Source organism: Psammomys obesus, unplaced genomic scaffold, assembly GCF_907164565.1.
Source record: "Psammomys obesus unplaced genomic scaffold, mPsaObe1.curated_primary_1811, whole genome shotgun sequence".
Classification (NCBI taxonomy): domain Eukaryota; kingdom Metazoa; phylum Chordata; class Mammalia; order Rodentia; family Muridae; genus Psammomys; species Psammomys obesus.
The window spans coordinates 21,784,116-21,804,219 of record NW_026596091.1 but is presented as its reverse complement, the minus strand read 5'-3'; positions in this window follow the sequence as shown (position 1 = coordinate 21,804,219).

Sequence of the window (20,104 nt, the reverse complement as noted above, 5' to 3'; positions counted from 1 at the left end):
AAAATTGATAATTAATTGCATGGGACTCTGATAGATTTATTTAAAAGAATACTTTAACAGGTTCTTTCTCTGAGTGTTTTATATAACTGTGGATTTATTTCTCCATCACATTTTATGTGAGGAACTATGAGTGAGATGCTGACTTATAAAGCTGAACATGCACTGCAGGTCTTTCCCTGTGTGTCTTTTTCTAGGACATGCTTGAAACATACAATACATCTGAGATGTGAAGTTTTCATGAGAATCTGTTGAAAGAAGTACAAACGCTTCTCATACCTCTCACATCCTTTCATCAAAATCAGCACCTTGTCATGTCTGCCTATATTCCATCGGCCAAAACAAGCCTTATAACACAGTGGTATGTAAATGGATATAGAATAATACCCCTCCTGTGGAGTAGAAAGAGAATATTTGCTAATATGAATATCATTTCACAAATACTTTGGATATCATTTGCTGAGCTTGAATAAAATTGTAGAGTGTTTCTAACAGCAATAAAATTATAAGATATAGTTTAAAGATTAATATCTCATCCAACTGGTTGTAATAAACCTAAATATTTTTTGTGCCAACTACTAAATATATTTTGGTTTGAATCCCCCCAGATCTCCCCAAAACCCCGCAATTTAAAAAGGTTTTTGGAGGCCCTTTTAATAAAAGACTCAAAAATAGAAAGGCTAACACAAAAAAGAATGGTGTGAAGCATTGTATTAATCTTTTTCATGTGTGAAATGAAATACAGGTCAGAAGAGAAAAATAATCACAGAGAATATTTAAAGGCAACAAGTAGAAAACTTAACACAGGCACATTTAAAATTCCTAAATATGAAATCAAAGAAATAACTTTTTTCAAGAGTCAATTTTTTTTTCTTCTGCTGTTAAATGCAGAGTGTGATTCTCTGTAAACAGCATGATTTCTGGAAGACTCACAGTGCTAGAAGCATGGCCTTATTCTTCCACTTCCCAGAACTGGCATTGTGTGTGCCCACCATGTCTGTTTTTCTGAGCTCAAATTATATTGTTTTTGAAAGACCCCTGGAGGGTATCTTTCGTCTGAGAGACCCCCTCCCAAGGAACAACGAGGCCATTCGGATGCAAACAGCAAGAGGCTTTTATTTTGATACACGGGTACCCGGGGCAGCAGAGTCATTCGGAGGACTTTGTGCGCCCCCTGGGTGGAAAGCTGGGGTTTTTATAGGGTTTTAGAGCAGAAGCGCTGGTACAGAAGCGAGAGGCATGGTTACAGGGGGCTGATTGGTACGTTTACATGAGACCACGGTTTGTGTCAAAGTTTGGCAGGGACACCAAGATTCCAGGAACTGGGTGGTCAAAATGGTCATGATGACTCCTTGACATGGCCCGCCACCTGTTGTTTTCCTTAGGACCCTTATCTTAACTGGAACAGTCTCACAGATATCCATGAGGGTGATTAACACAAACTGTTTTTAGCTCAACTGGGGCAGCCTGACCGCAGATATCCCAAGTGGATGACACAGCTGGGTTTCTTAGTAATTTTTCAGTTTTTCATTTAGCCTTTAGAGTTTTACAAAACAGTGGTGTCCCACAAAATGGCGTTAGCTATGTTTAACTTAGGGTGAGGCAGGGGTCTTTCAGTTTTATCATTAATAAAGCTAACATTTCAAGAACAACTAAAAATTAGTGAATCTATCAAATACAATTATTTAGATCATTACAGAAAATTTGCAAATAAAAACTGAATGTGTTACACCCAGTTTCCGAGCCACAGAAGCCTCAGAGTAGTGGGTGGTTCTAGACCACCTCCAGAAACTGATGAATTTGGGGACGTCTCTCCTACTTCAGCGACTGTGATTGTTCGACTCGTCTGTCTAAATCACATTTAGTCACTCATACAGATTCCTGGAGGCAGAACAGAATACAGAAGATAGGCGCCAACAGGAACACTGCACACCGCACAAAGCACAAAGAGACAAAGGTGGAGACGGAGACACAGACCTGACACTTACCAGCTAGTATGAGACCTTTCAGATCAGTCCTGAGGTCTTGGGGGGCCCTGGAATCTCGGTGGAACCTCCAAATGTTACACCCAGTTCGAGAGCCCCCAAAAGACCTACAGGAATCGACTCCGTTGCAAAACACAAGAGGGTCTTTTTATTACAAGCTCGAGCTGGGTGGCTGCCCTTTACAAAGACATACAGGCAAGTGACCTCCAGCTCCGGGAGATCAAGGTTTTTAAAGGAACAAAAATGCCAGTGGGGTAGTACAAGCCTTGGCATTACAGGACTTGGTAAGAGGAACAAAATGCAAGCAGGTGGTCTCTAGGGAAGCTGACCTTTAAAATGATTGTTCTATTTTTAGGTGCCAAGATTGCTAATGATCAGGCCTAGCTACCTGGGAGACATGTGACCTCTAGTTCTTAGGGGCCATGTGACTCCAATCATTCACTGAGGTTTATCTGGGTGGGGACTGCTGCTGGCCCATTATCTGAAAGGAATGTCGTCTTGGTCTTGTGATTCTGCCCTAGCCTCTGGGCTAGCCCTCTGCTCTGAAAGGAATGTGGTCTTTTGATTCTGCCCCAGCCCCAGGAATTAACTCTAACCTTTCAAATGTTACAATTGTCATTGCATTCCAGTGATTAATACACTAATGGGGGTTGAGAACACAGATTTTTTAAAATCTGTATATATAGAGGTCCACTTAAAACTTATAATTCCTAAAATGGAGATAGAGATGTAGGTGTCTACCTGGAATGTATACATAAAACTTTGGGTTATGAGATTAAAAAGGTGATTCAGTGCTTATAAGTGGTTTTCATTCTTCCTTCCTTCCTTCCTTCCCTCCCCCGTCCCTCCTTCTTTCCTTCCTTCCTTCCTTCCTTCCTTCCTTCCTTCCTTCCTTCCTTCCTTCCTTTCTTCTTTCTTTCTTTCTGATTTTTAATCAGGAGCTCACAACTGCTACACCTCCTGCTCCAGGAGATTAAATATCTTCTTCTTGTCTCTGCTAATATAGCTGTCCTACAAGGTGGAAGAACATACCTCAGTATGAATGTCCCTGATGATGATGAGCATCTTTTCACATACTTATTGATTTTTTATTGATTTTTACTTGTGTTTGCTATGTTAGTTTGTTCTGCCCAGTTCACAAACCCCAAAATACCAGGAATAAACAGACTCCGCTGTAAATACATGAGGTTCTTTTTATTGTAAATTACAAGCTGCAGCTTGGGCCCACACACCCCTACCACTGCTGAAGCGGTGGGAGCCAAGCACCCTGTGCCCAGGTTAGTTGGGTGATTTAAAGATTCTGGTCCATCCCAGCATGCCCAAGGCAGGGGCAATTCCTGCCTGGCAAGCATCTATTGGTCAAAATGCTACATTTTGAATTGATTGGCTATAGGAAGGTTCCCAGACCATTAATGATCTGGTGTCCCTCCCTAGGGGGATGGGCCAGTTTCCTAGCAACTGTATCTCTAGTGGGTGGGGAAAGAATGCAGTAAGGCCGTCTTTCTCCTCAGGGCATTACTGGACTTCTCCACCCACCTAGTTCAGGCCTTAATTAATAATAGCTGCTAATTTTTAATCTTATGGTCTCTCAAGTTATCATTTGCTCCTGTTGTAATCAGATTACTCATTTGCTCAGGTCTTTGGTTTCATCATTTTTTTACAGCACCTTCTTACATTTTTAACTTTTTTGACATGTAATTTGTCCACCCTTCTGCCTTTCAGTCTTTCAATGGTTTCATACACTGTGCAGAGACTTCCTTTGTTTGATGTAGTCTAGCTTGTCTATTTTGCTTCTGCTAGTGAAGTTTTTGATGTTATAACTAGGAGAACATTGTCAAAGGCAATATCTTGAGGAATTCCCTTATGTTTTCTTCCAATATATTCATAGTTTTGGGCCTGGAATTGTTGCCCTTTATCTATTTTGAGTTTACTTTTTCTGTATAATTTAAAATGAGAGTCCATTCTTACATGTGAATAGCTGCTTTTCTCAGTAATGTTCACCAAAAGAGGTGAAAGACCCCAGCCTCACCCTAAGTTAAACATAGCTAACGCCATTTTGTGAGACACCACTGTTTTGTAAAACTCTGAAGGCCAGATGAGAAACTGGAAAATCACTGAGAAATCCTAGCTGTGTCACCCACTTGGGATATCTGTGGTCAGGCTGCCCCAGTCATACTAAAAACAGTTTGTGTTAATCACTCTCATAGATATCTGTGAGACTGTTTCAGCTAAGATAGGGAAAAACAAAATAACAGGTGGCGGGCCACGTCAAGGGGTCATCCTACCCCCCCTTGACCACCCAGTTCCTGGAATCTTGGTGCCCCTGCCAAACTTTGACGCAAATTGTGGTCTCGTGTAAACGTACCAATCAGCCCCCTGTAACCATGCCCTCTCGCTTCTGTACCAGTGCTTCTGCTCTAAAACCCTATAAAAACCCCAGTTTTTCCCCAAGGAGGTGCGCAAGGTTCCTCCCGAGTGACCTTGCTGCCCCGAGTACTCGTGAATCAAAATAAAAGCCTCTTGCTGTTTGCATCCGAATGGACTCGTTGTTCTTTGGGGCGGGGGGGGTCTCTCTGACGGAAGATACCCTCCGGGGATCTTTCAGAGGCTTCTGTTCTTGTGGATTTGCCTGAGCCCACCTGCAGAGTCGAATGGTTCTTGAGTCTGGAGTGAGGATTGAAATTAATAAACCAACACACAACCCATAGGACCTTTATGAGAGGCTCTAGTGAAAGCTAGATGCCATGCTTTCTTCTAGACGCCTTTATAGCCAGAGCAAAAGCACCTCAGCACAATGAGTAAATTCAATAAGAACTCAAGCAAAAGGTGTGACTTTGACAAGACATACCACCTGCTGTCTCAAACAAAAGGAGATAGACTTGGAAATTTATCACTGACTCCAGTGAAGGGCATGGTGAAAACAGTCTTACCACTGACATCTACATATCAAAGCAAGCTGGCAGACTAGAGGCTCCCAACTTGGATTATTGTCGCCCTTGGTGTAATCATGATCACTCACTCTGCCATCATGATTTCCTTCTGGGCCTCTTTCGTTCATCTTCTACAAGTCTAACTCTCTGTTTTCAGGCTATTTTACACTATTTACTTGTTACTGATTTATAATATATGTCTTATTAAATAATATGTACTTAAGACATGTAATTCTCATGCCTGCTATTTTTCCTCAAGGTTACTGTATTTTCTTGGGGACATTTGATGTTCCTAATAATGTTGGGGTTTGTTTATTATGCTCTTTTCACTACAGTTAACAATAATGTAAAATCTTTTAATTCCTCTGGGAAATAGTACCTAAGGATGCCACAAAAAATTAAAAACAGTATCACCATGGGATTTAACAATTATTCTTCTGTGAAGCTACACCAAAAAATTGATTTAGATGTCAAACGGCCTTACCAGGCACTATTAGGTCAATGTTCATAGTTTTATAAACATTATTTTTGACTTAGTTTGTGAGAATAGCATTGGACATAAATTTCTTGTTTTCAAACATCATTTTATGCCTTAGCTGACATTTATCTAAATCTACGCTTGGTTTCTATGAGGAGTTTCCACATGATTTCTGGACACTCCTGATACTGGGAACACATATTTTCTTATCTGACTTGCTTTGGTTCCCTATTTCATTTATAGTTGAACATTTGTCTTGAATTTTAGGAGCAGAAGGTATTGCAAAGAGGAAGAATAATACATAAAGAAGAGAAAGAGAAAACCATGATTAAGGCAACACAGAGCCTACCCACCCACAACCAAGTTTCTTAGACTTCTTTTAAACCAGAGAAAGTGGAGGGTAGGTACAACAGAAACTGAGCTAATACTGGTTGAAAATGCTTTGTTATATTTTCACACATGGTCACTTGAAAATCCTAGTTAACGAAAAATCTCCTCCATCTAGTTTTGCATCTAAACCATCATTGTTCTGGTACTTGGTTTAACAGAATTTTGTAGACAATCAAAACTCTGCAAACATATTAAAATTGGCCAGCTTAATTTTGGCAATAATGTAGATTCTTCAATATCAAACACCAATAAATGAAACTAGAGAAAGATAAACTGACACCAAGCATAAGAGAAATTTAATGCTCTATGTGTAGCGTCCTTTGAGAACTTTTTTCTTTTTTTAATTTTTCTTTTTTATATTAATTACAGTTTATTCACATTGTATCCCAGCTGTAGAGCCCTCCCTCATTCCCTCCCTTCCTCTTCTCCTCCTATTTCCCTACAGGTCCTCCTCTTCTTCCATCTGACGCTAGCCTATCAGATCTCATCAGGACTGGCTGCATTGTCCTCCTCTATGGCCTGGCAAGGCTGCTTCCTTTGAGGACTTCTAAAAGTAATTTTCATCCCTGAAATCCAGAGGAAGCTCTCTTTTCTCTGATTATTAACATCTTGATGTTAACCATGTAACATACATTAACATTTACCTTAAAATAATTTCTCATATAGTCAAAAAGTGATTATTGTATTATACTTTTAATATTCTTTAACATTACAGAGTAGATAGTTACACAGTCAGTATATAACTATGAACCTATTTAAATATGATAACAATGAAAAGTCTATTTTAACAGTGACACAGGATCAAATTCTGTATTATGTGTATTAGGTAGGCATTATTTTATTAGCTTGATTGGAATGTTTGAGGAGGGAAATGTGGGAGAGTGTTTTAGAAGGTAGCAGGGGAATTTGTGCTTTCAACCAAACTCTAAAAATAATCACATGCCTAAATCTATCAGTCTGACTGAGGGTTTATACTTGTTTATTTATCTTTCCTGTAGTTCATGAAAGACAAAGCCCAACCTCAAGGAATAAAACCTCGAGATGAAATACAAAAGTTTCTGGAGTAAGATAGACATTATTTAGCCACAAATTTTAGTCTTTACTTGCTGTTCTTATATCCTTAGCCATTGTCTTGACGCAAGATTGTCACTGTTAGGACCAAAGTGGGGGACCCTAACTTTCCGAGGAGGATGAAGAGAACTCAGGAGACCAATCATCGATGCAATAGCAAGAGGTTTAATTCAGCCATTGTACAATGGGGCTACCTTCCCCCCCCCCCACAAAACCAGTGAGGAACAGCCAGGAGAGACAAGAGTCTGAGGTTTTTAAAGGAAGGAGTACGGGAATCACAGAGGTTGTGAGCTTGGTGATATTGGATTGGGTAGTTGACTTTTAAAATGATTGGTTCATTTTAGGCACCAATTCCTTCTGGCCCTGCCCCCATCTGGGTTGGGGAACTGTGACAGCTGGACCAGTTACTAAGCAACGTTATCTCGTTATCTCGTACTGCAGATCTGGACACTCCTTCACAGCAGGGAGGAGACCTTTCCCATTCCTTTGCAATGGGTCTTGTCTCAATTTACCCACTTCTCCTCCTGCCTTCTGTAAAAGTGCTGGGAGAATTTAGTTTAACATGGGGTATAGAATTTATAAAGAAACCTGTCAATCTAGCCTGTTCCTTTCAGTCACATTATTTTATAGCTGAATGGATAACACAGAAAGGTTCAGTCACTTCCAACAAGGACTGAAAGTTCAGTTTGGTCAACCTATACTTTTTCTAGTCCAGCATTTTGTCACTAAACAATGCTGAACATCACAATGCTCTAACTTACTAACTATAGTTGTTGCTTTTCTTTTTTTTGTGCAATCCCAGAGTCACTTAAAAAGTTCAATATAGTATCTCCTGTGAGTTACTTTAGCCACTGCAGGTGGTGAGGAAGGAAGATAACACTTTAAAGTCTAGTCTGAAATTAGCAGTAAATTCATACTTAATGTGGATGATTTAAGACTTTGTTTAGTATGCCATTGTGTAAATGTACCACAATTTCTGTATCCATTCCTCCGTTGAGGGACATCTGAGTTGTTTTCAGGTTTTGGCTATTACGAATAAAGCTGCTACAAACATGGTTGAAAAAATATCTTTGTTGTCCTTTAGCATATTTTGGATACATGTCTAGGAGTGCTATAACAGGATCTTGAGAAAGAACAATTCCTAGTTGTCTGAGAAAACGCCAGATTGATTTCCAAAGTGGTTGTATAAGTTTACATTCCCACCAGCAGTGGAAGAGGGTTCCACTTTCTCCACAACCTCTCCAGCATGTGTTGTTACTTGAGTTTTTGATGTTAGCCATTCTGATGGTGTAAGGTGAAATCTCAGAGTAGTTTTGATTTGCATCTCCTTGATGGCTAAGGATGTTAAGCATTTCTTTAGGTGTTCCTCAGCCATTCTATATTCCTCTAAAGAGAATTCTCTGTTTAGCTCCTTACCCCATTTTTTAAGTGGATTGTTTGACTTGTTGCTTTTTAACTTCTTTAGTTCTTTATATATTCTGGATATTAGCAATTAAAAACAAGGATATCATGAAATTTTCAGGCAAATGGTTGGATCTAGAAAAGATCATCCTGAGTGAGGTTTTCTCAGAAGCAGAAAGACACACACAGTATATACTCACTTACATGTGTATACTAGACCTAAAAGATAGGATAAACATACTAAAATCTGTATACCTAAAAAAGCTAAACAAGAAGGAGGACCCGGGGTAAGATGATCAATCCTCACTTAGAAAGACAAATGGGATGGACATTGGAAGTAGGAGAAAACAAGAAACAGGACAGAAGCCTACCAAAGAGGGCCTCTGAAAGAATCTACCTAGCAGTGTATCTGTAGAGCAGTGGGGAGGTGCCGGACTCTCAATGGTCAAGCTTCCCCAAGAGAGGCGTGTCTGCTGAGAAAATGCAGTGAACTCACCAATCTAGCCAGTGGTTGCATGCAGTAAATAGCAGTCTGGTAGCCAGGAAAGGAAGTCCCAAAACCAGGGAAAGGAAAGGAGTCCCACCTTTTGAGATAGGCAATAAGTGCAGTACTTATCTGGAGTCCAATTGTCCTGAGAGGTGGATTTAGGTAGACTTTTTGCAGCTTACAAGAATTACTTTTAAGTTTTAAGAAGGAGATAAAACTTTAGACATGTTAGTATCATAATTTTGCTGTGCATTGAGAAAAAAGCAGTAGACATACATATGTGTTAACAGCATAAGTACTTTTTAAGGTGAACTCTGAAAAGGCAAAAGCCTTTCATGAAGTAAAAGGGAAACTCACTTGTTCTTAACTTTAGCATAAGCATACACATTATGGAGGCTTGTAATCTTGAACTTAGGACCATAACAGTGGAATAGTGGTATAGTGGAATGTTTTTGTATCAGAGTCAGATGAATAAATTAGAGCCCTATTAATAAAGGTCAAAACTCTGGACAGTCAATACAACAGTAGCATAACAACAGGAAGAAATATTAAGCCTTTTTACCTATTTAAGATACCTTAAATTACCTTAGACCTTGTAACCTTTATAATTTGCGTTTATCAACCTTAAAACATTTTTTAGAACCCTCAAGTATTTATAAATTGTATTACCAACCTTAAGACACATTTTTAGACTCTCATACATGTATATCTTATGTTTACCAACCTTAAGGCACTTTTTAAGACTCTCAAATATGTGTAACTTGCATTTTTACAACCTAAACTCCTTTTATCCTTAGACCCTACATAAGCTATATATATTTTATCTAGCGATATATCTTAAACTGATCAATGAGCTAACAGTGGATCTAATTGTCTGCTCTTTAGCTGCAAAGCTACCATTAGCTTAGCATAGCCTTCAAGGTGATCAGAGACCTGAGAAGGATAAGTTATGAGCTAAATAAATATACCAATCCATGTGCCAATCAAAATGACAGAGATGACTAGTTAGTCCATCACCTAGGCAGTGTCCCTGGCTCCTGTGGTCTCATAATGTCGTAGGCAGAGGTGGTCCAGCTAGGCACAGAAGATGAGACTGTTTCTATGGAGAAAGAAATGAGAGAATGGCCTCACCTTGCCCTTAGCAATGTGAGACATTGACTCTCCAGGTGTCCACAGTTTTGTCCACAGTTTAGGCTGGGCCCTAGCAGTGGGCCAGTTGAGGCAGTATTGCCAAGTGGTTAGCATACCACAATCCAGAGTCTGAGTCATCTGCCCAAATCTTCTCAGAGACCTTGGGGAGCTACTGCCAGGACTTCGGGACTTTCTGTCACAATAAGCTTACACATGTTAAAATGCCATATTCATCAGATCTCTGACAAGCCTGAGGGTCAGCATATCTGAGTTACTCTGTCTGTCTTTATCGTGTGCTCTAAACTGTGTCCTATAGAACAGAATGCTATCTAGAACCATATTTTAGCTCAATATCTTAACCAACTGTAGTTGTTACCATAACTTTAAATCTGCTCTTTCTGAACTAAAATCAAAGTAAACCTTTTAATCAGATACAGTTTATAGAGAGGCTAGCAAATCTTGTTGCTCCTATCACTTGCATTAAAATTGAACAGTAAAAAGCTTTGCATTTAGCACTAATCAGTGGACTGAACATAACTGAGAGACCCTTGTAAGTCTAAGGCTATACAACAGATTAATAATATAATTTTAAGAGAGCAAGACCAAGCTTACATTAACCTTTTGATAGCAGAGATACAGTAAATTGACCCAGTTTTAATATAAATGTATTGTTTAAAAATGAATAAATCTTAATTTAGAATATTGGTAAGCAACCTGTAAATAATAATGAACCCTTGAGCTATAAGTTTAAAATTAACACTTTAGCAGAACCATATAAACCAAAATTTAAATTAACCAAGCATATTTTAACCTTTTGATAGTAGAGATGTAGCAAATTGACTCAGTTTTAACATAGAAAAATACCTCTAAAATTAATAGATCTTAATTTAAAATATTGATAAACAATTTGTATGTAACAATGAACCCCTAAGCAGAACAGTATAAAGCAATTTAGTAGTCTTATATTTTAAACCAACTCAATTTGAACAGATATTTGTAACTTTGAAATTTTATTATTATATAAAATTTATTTTGAAGCGGGTTAGTAAAATGCAACCTTGAATTTTTATAAAAGACAAGGTAAACAGTTAATTATGGTTAAGACTTATAAACGTAAACCCAATGAGAAAATTATAAAGATTATACAAAGCATTTGAAAATATAAGAGTGGGGTATAGAAATCAGAAAGAGAGAGCTTGGAAATAGAAGCCGCTTGGGAAAGGGGCGGGGGAGCACGTGGAGAGGTAGCTGGAGAAAGGTGCACGGGAGGCGGGGCCTCTCTGCCCAAATTAAAGATGGCGCCAGCCACGTGGAAGCCTCTGATGAAACCAAGGTCCCGCCCATTTCTTTCCAAAACCAAGATGGCTGCGCCAAGGGATCCGCGGGAATTTTAAATTTTGCAAAACTCCCTACCAAGTTTTGAAAAGTCGATTTCTGCGCTGTGTGTCTCCACATCTCGGAGCGTTGTCAGCTGCTGGGACTGGCGCAACTCAGGCTGTTAACCTGGGCATAGAGCTGGGCCCGACCATCTGCAGCCGACCTGGGCATGGCAGGCAGGACTGGGGGTGGGGATGGGGGGGCGCTACGGCAGGCCACCCAGGCAGGAGGAGCAAGGAGGCGGGGTGGAACTTTATCCGCTGGGTCAAAGGCAGAACTCCTTAGATTGAGGTTTTATGGTTAGGAAGAGTTTAGTAGGAGAGCAGGAGGAACAGAGAGGAAGTTTAGAGTGAAGGAGAAAGAAAGCCTGAATGTAAGGGGAACCTCCTTTCCTTTACCAGTTTGCTGACAATGGTTGAAATCCCATAAAATATTGGGATTTAACGTGCCGTTAATCGGCCAATTTGGACCCTTACCTAAGAGTATGTAGGCCAGGTTTTATTACAGAGGAGTATGAGTTTGGAAGTTTTTAACTGGGGTTGTAAATGCAAAGTCTTAAAATTTTCTAGAAGACATCCCAGTGGAGAAGCTGAGGGGACAAACGGCGTAATCTGGGCGTTCCCCATTGGGAGGTGAAAGAGACATGGCCTTAAATGGCATCCCAGAAGAAGGTGAGTCTCTAAAAAGAGGGGTCCTTCTGATCCATTATCTCGTCAGATTTTGGCCAAGGACCGGGGCACAGAAGCCGAGAGGACATGGTTCTGCCTAGCTAGGGCTTTCTTCAAGAGCAGGTAGAGAGGAACCACATGTAGAAAGCTCTCCCAGGGGAAACTGAAGCCCTAATAGAGATGGAGTCTAGCTATAGGGATCAACTGTAGTCAGTAAAGACTGTGGTTGTGCATTTCCCCACTTTAAAGAGCAGTGGGGAGGTGCCAGACTCTCAACGGTCACTCTCCCCTTCCCCAGAGAAATGTTTATAATGACTAAAAGGAAAACTCACCAATCCAGCCGGTGTTGGATGCCTCTGGAGCGATCTGGTAGCAAGAAAGTGAAGATCTCAGGCGGATTTGGAGAAAAATAGGTCTCCAGAAGCCCCGGTGGGATGCTGGCACTCCCCGCTCCATCTGTCCACTGGAAGGGACCTATCCCAGCCAAAACGCACCAATGTTAGGAAACGTAGGAATGTTAGGAAACATGCGCCTGTGAAGGTTATACGGAGGCTTCACAAATCATACCACGAGATCGGTTCCACGTGGGAGGTTTATTAGGGGAAGAGGGAAAAGGGTCACAGAGAGACAAGGCAGGAGAGGGCTCCAGTTCTCTTATAGGGTGACCCAGGGCATGCACAGGTAGTTCCTGGTGGTCAGCAGGTGGTCTGGGTGTCTTCACAAATGCCTGATAACCGGTTTGTCAGGTCCCTTGGGGCTGGCCATACAGGTGCCTGCTTACTGATCCCAAAGTGTTGGGATCAAAGCAGATGCTGAGACTCATAACCAAACCTTGGGCAGAGTGCAGGGATTCATATGAAAGAAGGGGGAAATAGTAAGACCTGGAGAGGACAGGAGCTCTACAAGGACCAAATATATCTGGGTACAGGGGTCTTTTCTGAGACTGTTTCTCAAACCAAGGACCATGGATGGATAGAACCCTGCTCAGACGTAGCACATGGCAGCTCATTATCCAAGTGGGTATGCTAGTAAGGTGACCAGGGACTGTCTTTGATATGAAGTCAGTGTCTATCTAACTCTTTGACCTCAGCTCCCCACCCCCCGAGGGACGAACAGCCTTGTTAGGCCATGGAGAATGACATTGCAGCCAGTCCTGAAGATATCTGATTAGCTAGGATCAAATGGAAGAAGAGGAGGACCTCCCTCTCCTATCAATGGACTTAGAGAGGGGCAGGGAGGAGATGAGGGAGGGTGGGATTGGGAGGGAATGAGGGAGAGGGCTACAGCTGGGATACAACGTAAATAAACTGTAATTAATATAAAAGAAAAATTTAATAAAAAATAACTTGTTTAGAAAAAAAAGAAAGAAAGAAAAAGAGAGGAGAGAGTAGAGGGGTAGGGGGAGTACCTACCCAGTGATAAAGCCTTTGACTAGCATGCAAAATCCCTGAGGTTTCAGTCTCCTGCACTGAAAGGCAAGTGAAAATAAGTCTTAAAAGTATTTAACGGACACTCACGAAATAGTTTTGCTGACACTGTTATAGATAAATTTAATTTCAAGGCCCATAGCCATCATTTCTTATTTGTTTCAGCTTTTACAAAGGATTTTTTGTTTTACCCTGGCTGTCTTGAATCTCAGTGAACCAGACTGCCTTCAAATGGTGGAGCAAATCCTATTTCTGCTTTCCAGTGTGCTGGATTATAGGCTTGAGCAACTCTGCGTGCTAATCATTTTTGTTATTTAGCACTTGCTGTGTGCAGACTTACCTTAATTGCCTTAAATAGATGCCCATGTCAGTTTACTCTCATTCTAACTTTGCCATGTAGGTAGGAGACTGAAAAGTACAAAAAATAGAGAGAACTAGACCACATTACCCCAAACCACAACCACCACACAGAGTTCAGATATACTCGGCAGAGCTAGTACAAAAATAGTTTATAATTTCGTGCCATTTGAGTTTAGTGGAATGATATTTCATTTCGATTTTTCTCTCTTCCCTCTGTGTCTGTCTTTCTCTGTGTGTGAATTCCTGCATACGTGTGTGCACATATATGAGTTGAGAACTGAATCCACAGCCTCACACAAGCCAGGCAAGTATTCTACCTCTGAGCTGTATGTCTTACCCTCATGCCACATTTTGAAGTAAACACACAAATTTATTTTTATCATTTTACATAAAAAGTACACTACTATTTCAAGCTTAAGTAAAATTTAAACACTTTATAAACTTGTTATCCTGACTACTTAGATCCCACACAGCCCTTAGAAGACACCATTTAAATAACTTAAGTGTAAACTTGCTGGAAACATGAAATAAATTCCTCTTGAAGTGGACTAAGTTTGAGAACTCGGAGGAAGAATGCTTTGCCAAGATGCTGCACATTTTCCCAAAACCCTCAAAGTTTGAAAAATAGTTTTAAACTACATTACTGAAGCACAATGCTACTGAGTATACACATTTCTAAAAACCTATTTATTTTGTTGTCTTGGAAGTCAAATGATATTGGTACAAATTTAGTGATTATTGGAAAACGTATCAAAGAATTAAGGATATTAGCATAAGCTGTTGATAACTACCTAGGATTAAGTGCTGAATGAGCTAAGCTATGTGTTCTGTACATGAACAAGCAGCTAAAACACATTCATAATTAGTTTTTCCATAATAAAGAACCAATTTTGTTAACCAAACCCAAAAAGGTTTTATATTCATAATTTATTGTTTAGCTTTGATTAACTAAAAGAGAAAGAAAACAAGTCTGAAAAGTATGATTTTCTTTTAATAGGACACTGATCTCTGTATCTTTAATTTTTTTAACTCAACTTAGAGTTGTTTAATTTAAAACTACCTTATAAAAATCATTAATAAACAGTGCTCTACTTCCTTCACAGGGATATGCCTCAATTAAAAAAATATGATGGGGAAATATTTATAAAAGTAGTGTTCCATATCAGTAGGAGGGAATGACCTATACAAACATCACTTCTGCTGGGTAAGTCATGAACGTTTCACTCCTTAACAATTAAAAACTGCATGTATGGAAAGTTTGTGTGTCCATTCTTGAAAATAAATATGGATATGGGTTAGGTTCTTATTCCCGGTTGAAAGAATTGTTTGTTAGATGTTAGAGGCTGAGTTGGCAGCTGGCTTGAAGGCATTGTGAGAACTGACTTTTCCTTAGGGATTGGATAGGAAACATATCAGTTGTCGAAAACTGCCTCTGTAAGTGGTCTGGGAAAAAAAAACAAAAAAACAAAAAAACAAAAAAACAAAAAAACAAACAAACAATAAAAAAAAAAAACCTCACAAGCTCACAAGTAACTGCTGGCTGTTTATGAATATAGAAATTTCCCATTACTGCATCACAACAATGTGTGATTTCCTTCTCCAAATTCTTCTCTTAGTCAAGAACCTCACTTTTTTTTTTATTAATTACACTTCATTCATTTTGTATCCCCCCATAAGCCCCTCCCTCCTCCCCTCCCGATCCCACCCTCCCTCCCCTTTCTGCATGCATGCCACTCCCCAAGTCCACTGATAGGGGAGGTTCTCCTCTCCTTTCTGATCTTAGTCTATCAGTTCTCATCAAAATTGGCTGCATTGTCCTCTACTGTGGCCCGGTAAGGCTGCTCCCCCCTCAGGGGGAGGTGATCAACGAGCAGGCCAATCAGATTATGTCAGAGGCAGTCCCTTTTCCCATTACTAGGTAACCCACTTGGACACTGAACTGCCATGGGCTACATCTGTGCAGGAGTTATAGGCTATCTCCACGAATAGTCCTTGGTTGGAGTATGAGTCTCTGGGAAGTTCCCTGTGTTCAAATTATCTTGTTCTGTTGCTCTGCTTGTGGAGATCCCGTCCCCTCCAGCTCTTACTATTTCCCACTTCTTACATAAAATTCCATTCACTCTGCCCATCAGTTGGCCATCAGGCTCAGCATCTGCTTTGACAGTCTATACTGCAGAGGCTTTCAGAGGCCCTATGTGGCAGGTTCCAAGGTTGTTTCCTGTTTTCTTCTGGCTTTCAGAGGCCCTCTGTAGCAGGTTCCGAGGTTGTTTCCTGTTTTCTTTTTGTTCTGATGTCCATCCTCTTTGCCTTTCAGGATGGGGATTGAACATTTTAGTTAGGGTCTTCTCTTTTGCTTAGTTTGTTTAGATGTACAGATTTTAGTGGGTTTATTCTATGTTGTATGTTTATATGAGTGAGTATATACCATGCGTGTCTTTTGCTTCTGGGACAACTCACTCAGGATGATCCTTTCCAGGTCCCACCATTTACCTGCAAATTTCATGATTTCCTTATTTTTCATTGCTGAGTAATACTCCATTGTATAGATGTACCACAGTTTCTGCATCCATTCTTCAGTTGAGGGGCATCTGGGCTGTTTCCAGCTTCTGGCTATTACAAATAAAGCTGCTACAAACATGGTTGAGCAAATGTTCTTTTTGTGTACTTGAGCCTGTTTTGGGTATATGCCTAGGAGTGGTATGGCTGGATCTTGAGGAAGCGCTATTCCTAGTTGTCTGAGAAAGCGCCAGATTGATTTCCAGAGTAATTGTACAAGTTTACATTCCCACCAGCAGTGGAGAAGGGTTCCCCTTTCTCCACAATCTCTCTAGCATGTGTTGTCCCTTGAGTTTTTCATCTTGGCCATTCTGATGGATGTAAGGTGAAATCTCAGGGTTGTTTTGATTTTCATTTCCCTAATGGCTAATGAGGAAAAACCTCACTTTTCTTTCCTCCCAATTAAGTATAACCTCTAGGAACATTGTAAGAACCATCTACTAAAGACTATATTTAATATTCTCAGTTATCCTCTGTTTTATTACATATTAAGAGTATTTACTAGATAATGTTTATACGAATGTCAAAGTGTTATATTGATTGTTTACATGTTTTAAATTTACCCAAGGCACAAGATCCGTGCGTGCTAAATAATGGAGAGTGATAACATCCGTGAAAATCACCATTACCTACAAAGAGGGTTTTATGTAAACAACTACTTTAAAATATCTTAAGTTCTTTTATATTTGCTAGAGATATCCCAATAAGGGATAGTTCAAACTAGACAAAATCCCAGCTCTGAGAAGGAAAAGTAGAAACAGTCACCCATAACCAAGAACTTACTTGCAATTGATACCTGCTGTGAAATGGAAAATCATTTCTGTCTAATGGAGTGTCCCTGTGAATATCCACCATACTCTAGGGCTGATCACATGCTCAGAAATAGTTGTCCAACAAAAACTGCATTCATGTTTATATATAATTTTTTTTATTATTTTAGAGTAAGAGAAAGACAACATAAAGTAAGGCAGGTATGTGGGGAGAAGATCTCAGTAGCATTAGGGAAGACAAAATGATCAAATTATATTGTATAAAATTTTCAAGTAAAACATAAATTAAAAAAAATTAGTTCTTTCAGAATCATGTACATTGTGATTTGCTCATATTCATCCCCCCAGAACTATTTTCAGATTGTTTTCCTTCTCTTCCCACCCAACATTGTGTCCTTTTCTTTTTCCCATTAAGGGAAATATGTGCTGTCCAAATATTCTTGGCTGTGTGGCCTTCCACATCCATAGCCAATTTGTCAGAAATACACTTTTAGAGAAAAGTGGTCCTTTTTCTTCTAGCACATGATGATTGCCAACACCTTCTCGGCTAGGGGTGGAACTCATCCTTAACTGAGCTCGCCATGGTAGGATTTGTTCAAGCTGGGTCATTCAAAGGTTTTATTTATGCTGTCAACATTCATTGTGATGAAAAACTACTTTAGCTTCAGTGACTGAATTTCTGACAGTAGAATGCCACTCAGGCCCCTATGTGGTATATATTCATAGTGTCTAGCAATAGAACACACATCATGGAAGAATAACGAAGTTAGTATGATCTCCTTCCCATGTGAAAAGATAGCAAACTCACCTCAAATGAAGTCAGAGGCAAGACCATTGCCACACCACATTCTATTACTATTTGTTGAATGAGCCTGAATAAATGTATCTCTGGGAAGGATGAGATTTTTAGTAAGTTACTAACTGTCAGATTTACAAACAGGATCACCAAACCCAAAGAAAGAATCTCCTGCTCTGCTTCCATGAATACCTCCAAGTTTTTATGTGACAAAGAAATGAAGTAAAGCACTGGAGCAGTAAGTGGAGGGAGTACTTTCGTATTTCTCTGCAGTTGCTTCAAAAGTTTGTTTTAAAAAGACAAATGTACATATCTACCAATCTTTAGTAAGCACATTTCCTTCGTAAAACCGTCAAAGAAAAGAGTTCCCCAATACCAGTCAGTGTCTGTGAAGAACTCATCTTGCCATAAAACAGACCCTGAATACTCCTCACAAAGAATGATGGCATTCAACGACTGAAAACAATTCCTAGGTTTTTTTTCAAAGGAAGTGTTAACATCAAGGTCTTCCAACTCTATCTCCTCCTGTATCTCGTCCAAATGTTCTGTCAGCTGCTCAGCCTTCCTGACCTGTCTCCCAGTGTCATGAAATCCACATCATGGCCTCTACAACAGTCTCCTTCTCAGTTCTCTGTTGGCTGGAGAAATGCCACAGACCAGTGTACAAGAACTGCATGGCCTTGTAGACACCAACTTTCTAGATTTCCTGCTCAAAATGTCAACTGCATTAACTAGTTTCAAAGCCTGAGGCATGAAGATCCCACCTGATTTTAATTTTACCAGCTACAAATGTAGTAATAGATCATCTAGGTTTCCAGAAATACTGAGGTTTCCAGGAATATCCTAAATGAAACAAAGAAACACAACTCATTTAATTCATTGGTATCATTCTTATGTATGAATATAAAATACATACTAAATAACAAATAATAGGTGACATTTGTTTGTGAAATGTGTGAAGAAAATCAGGTTTATCCCTAGACTTAGCTGTTATATTTGTGTGGCTACTCACAATTTTCTGCCTCCTTTATGATTTGAGATTATGTGTTTTCTAGCTTTAAGTTGTGATAGTTGGTGTCCATTCATGATACTGAGTAGAGACTCCTGTCTCAAAGACTTGATATGCAAAAATGTCACTTAATATTTTACTAAAATGGTCCATACATTTTCCATAGAACAACTGTTTCAGATGGTTTACTGAGAAGTTTGAAGGTTCATTAGAAAGTAAAAGAAGAGGCAAAAATTATGGGAAAGGCAATAACTTTCTGCATTTTTTGTTTAATATAGAAGTTGTACTGAAACATATAATTTATGACAGGAAATATTGATCTTATCAAGAGAACCCTTTAAAGGTCATTTTATAGGTAATCAACCTTGGTATTTTTGAATTCATTGCTGTTATAGACCACATTAGATTAAAACTTACATTGAAGCTCAGGAAATAGTAAATTGATGTGCGTGATATATACATAGTAATACATACACAGTCTTTTTTATCTTTATTTTTCTCACACACAGACACAAAGAAATACATGTACTCATACACACACACACACACACACACACACACACACACACACAAAGACTTGCTTAGTATAAGTGATGCGGGTTTGTAAAAAAAAGTTCTCTGTAATAAAAGGAAAGCATCCTGAATTTTTCAACTTTGTTTTTGTCATTGAATCAATTGAGAAATGGCTACTTAGTCAAATTCTAAAACACTCTACACCACATTATATTTAGATATGTTAAATTATTTTTAAGTTTATCATATGTAAAACTTCAGACTTAAACTTAATTCTGAATCATCAACTCTACTAACACTGTGGTTCTCAAATTTCCTAATGCTGTGATCCTTTAAAAGAGTTCTGCATATTTTTGGGGACCCCAGCCATAAAATTACTTTCTTAACTGTAATTTTGCTACTATTATTATTCGTAATGTAAGTATATGATATGCAGGATATCTGATATGTGACCTCCAAAGGAATTTCGACCCTCAAGTTGTGAATCTCTATACTAATGGAAATAGCACCTTTTGGCACACAATTATTATTACTTACAGGATGAATGTTCTTTAAATTGCTTACAATTCTTGAGGAGAACGTTTTAGCACACATATTATAAGCTAATGAATGAAATAAAAAAATGCTCTTGTCTCTTTCATCATCTTTTGCAACCCATCACAACTCTGTGTGATTACAAAAAGTGCACCTGTAGTAGCATGTATTTTTAAACCAATAGTATAAGAACAATTTAACAAATTTATAATTGTGTTGTACAC